The following is a 3,062-nucleotide window of genomic DNA, read 5'->3' as shown; positions in this document are numbered from 1 at the left end:
ATACCGTGCCAGTATTTAATGATCTTAATTTGGGAATTAAGAGACCCAAAATCGAGGCACAACAATTTGAAATGAAGCCAATCATGTTCCAGATGCTTCAGACTGTGGGCCAATTCAGTGGAATGCCTACTGAAGATCTTCAACTTCACTTAGGACTATTTATGGAAGTGAGCGATTCTTTCAAGTTAGTCGAAGTACCCGAAGATGCATTACGACTGAAGCTGTTCCCATATTCACTAAGGCATAGAGCTCGTGCTTGGTTGAATTCATTGCCACCAAACTCCATTTCTACATGGCAAGAGCTAGCTGAGAGATTCGTCATGAAGTATTTCCCGCCGAGCAAGAATGTCAAGTTGAGGAATGAGATCACTGCCTTCCAACAAATGGATGATGAGTCCCTGTATGAGGCATGGGAAAGGTACAAAGAGTTATTGCGAAAGTGCCCTCATCATAGAATCCCACATTGCATTCAACTTAAGACATTCTAGAATGGTCTCAACGCTCACACGAGGATGGTAGTGAATGCCTCTACTAATGGTGCTCTTCTTTCTAAGTCTTATAATGAGGCTTACAAAATTATTGAGAGGATTGCCAGCAACAATTATCAATGGCCAACCAATCAAGCAATGTCAGGAAGATGAGTCGCTGGAATACATGAAGTGGACGCTCTCACTTAACTAGCATCTCAGGTATCTTCAATATCCTCAATGCTTAAGAATCTTACCACTAATGGATCTAACAATTTTGCAGCCCAACCACCTAACCAATTTGAGAATATAGCCTGTGTGTATTGTGGGGAAGGACATTTATTTGAAGAATGTCCAATGAACCCCGAATCTGTATATTACATGGGTAACCAAAACCAAAACCGAGGTGGGAAAGGGCTGCAATCCAACTTTTATAACTCATCGTGGAGAACCAGTAACACTTACGTCCAACCTAGACCAACTCAGCCGCCTAGTTTCCCCCAACAAGTTTAGAAACCAAACCAAGTGGAACCATCCAATAGCTTAGAGAATCTATTGAAGGCATACATGGCGAAAAACGACGCCACTCTAAGGAATTTGGAGAATCAAGTGGGCCAGCTTGCTACTGAACTCAGGAACCGACCACAAGGTGCTCTACCTAGTGACACAGAGAATCTGAGAAATCTAGGGAAGGAACGTTGTAAAGCGTTGACATTGAAAAGCGAAAAGAAGAGCCTAACACTATCGAAGTTGAAAAGGAGCCAGCTGACGCTCAAGATTCAAAAGTAGTTCAACCAAGAGTTGAAATTCCAGTTTCACCAGAACCAGAATCTGTAAAACCTGACAAAGTAACCTCAGGACCAGCTAATTCTGATAAACTAACAACGTCGTTAGATGCAAAATTGCTGCCAAAGACGAATCAACCAGGATCAGTCCTAGTAATGAAACTACCACCACCCTACCCTCAAAGACTTCAGAAACAGAAGTAGGATATTCAATTCCAGAAGTTTCGTGACGAACTCAAGCAACTTCACATCAACATCCCGTTGGTTGAAGCACTTGAGCAAATGCCGAACTACGTCAAGTTCATAAAAGATATCTTGTCTAAGAAACGAAAACTTAGAGAATTTGAGACGGTAGCTCTAACGAAGGAATGCAGTTCATATCTTCAAGACAAACTACCCCCAAAATTGAAAGATCCTAGATGTTTTACCATACCGTGCAACATTGGAGCAACATATTATGGTAAGGCATTATATGGCTTAGGTACAAGTATCAACTTGATGCCTATATCAATATTTAGAAAGTTGGGGATAGGAGAAGGTAAACCAACTACAGTTATGCTTCAACTACCAGATCGATCCTTAGCATATCTAGAAGGAAAAATTGAGGACGTATTGTTACGTGTAGATAAGTTTATCTTTTCTGCTGACTTTGTAATTCTAGATTTTAAAGCAGACAAAGAAATACCAATGATCTTAGGAAGGCCATTCCTAGCAACTGGAAGGCCCTTATTGATGTGCAAAAGGGCGAGCTCACCATGCATGTTCAGGATGATCAGGTAACATTTAACGTTTTTAAGTCTATGCGATTTCCTCATACAATGGATGATTGCTCTGCAGTGTCTGATTTAGAGGATTTAATAGTGGAGAAGGAACTCAACTGTGTTGAGGACCCACTGGAAAGAATTTTGACATTGGATCCTCTAAATGATGAAGAGGAGGATGAATACTTAGCTTTTCTAGAAGCTAATCAAAGGGGATTTAATCTGCAATCCCGTTTTGAATCTTTGGAGTTAGAAAAGAGGGACTATTCCCAACCAAAAGCGTCGATCGAGGAGCCCCCTAAATTAGAAATCAAGGTATTACCTTCCCATTTAAAATACGTTTATTTAGGTAACGCTTTTACGCTGCCTGTGATTGTTTCAGCAAAATTGACCACTAAGTAAGAAGAGAAACTTATATTAGTTCTGAAACAATTCAATAAGGCCATTGGATGGACCATAGCCGATATTCACGGTATTAGTCCATCTATATGCATGCACAAGATTATCCTGGAAGATGGCAAAAAAGGGATGATCGATGGAAAATGAAGATTGAACCCTATCATGAAGGACGTAGTAAAAAAAGAGATCATCAAGTGGTTAGATGTGGGTATCATCTATCCCATCTCAGACAGTTCATGGGTAAGCCCGGTCCAGTGTGTGCAAAAAAAAAGAGGTATCACGGTCATAGAGAATAAGAACAACAAGTTGATACTGACTAGAATGGTTACGGGATGGAGAATCTGCATCGATTACCGAAAGTTGAACAAGACGACTAGGAAAGATCACTTTCCTTTGCCGTTCTTGGACCAGATGCTGGATAGACTCGCAGGACGAGATTACTACTATATTCTCGATGGATACTCAGGGTATAATCAGATTAGAGTACCACTAGAAGATCAACACAAAACGACATTCACCTGCCCGTACGGTACGTTTGCATTTAGACGCATGCCATTTGGTTTATGTAATGCACCTGCTACATTTCAAAGATGTATGATGTCTATTTTTACTAACATGGTTGAGAAATATTTTGAAGTTTTTATGGACAA

General features: G+C 40.4%; 1 non-coding gene across 1 annotated transcript; it reads right to left on the bottom strand.

Moving 5' to 3' along the window:
- Nucleotides 1-350: 350 nt before the first annotated feature.
- LOC128040320 (small nucleolar RNA R71) lies at nucleotides 351-457 on the bottom strand. The gene has a single exon (XR_008194976.1). It is a non-coding gene; the product is annotated as a small nucleolar RNA R71 (small nucleolar RNA).
- Nucleotides 458-3,062: the final 2,605 nt, after the last annotated feature.

This window comes from Gossypium raimondii, chromosome 3 (genome assembly GCF_025698545.1).
Source record: "Gossypium raimondii isolate GPD5lz chromosome 3, ASM2569854v1, whole genome shotgun sequence".
Lineage (NCBI taxonomy): Eukaryota > Viridiplantae > Streptophyta > Magnoliopsida > Malvales > Malvaceae > Gossypium > Gossypium raimondii.
Note: the sequence above shows the minus strand (reverse complement) of the source record. Positions and strands in the feature narration are given on the sequence as shown.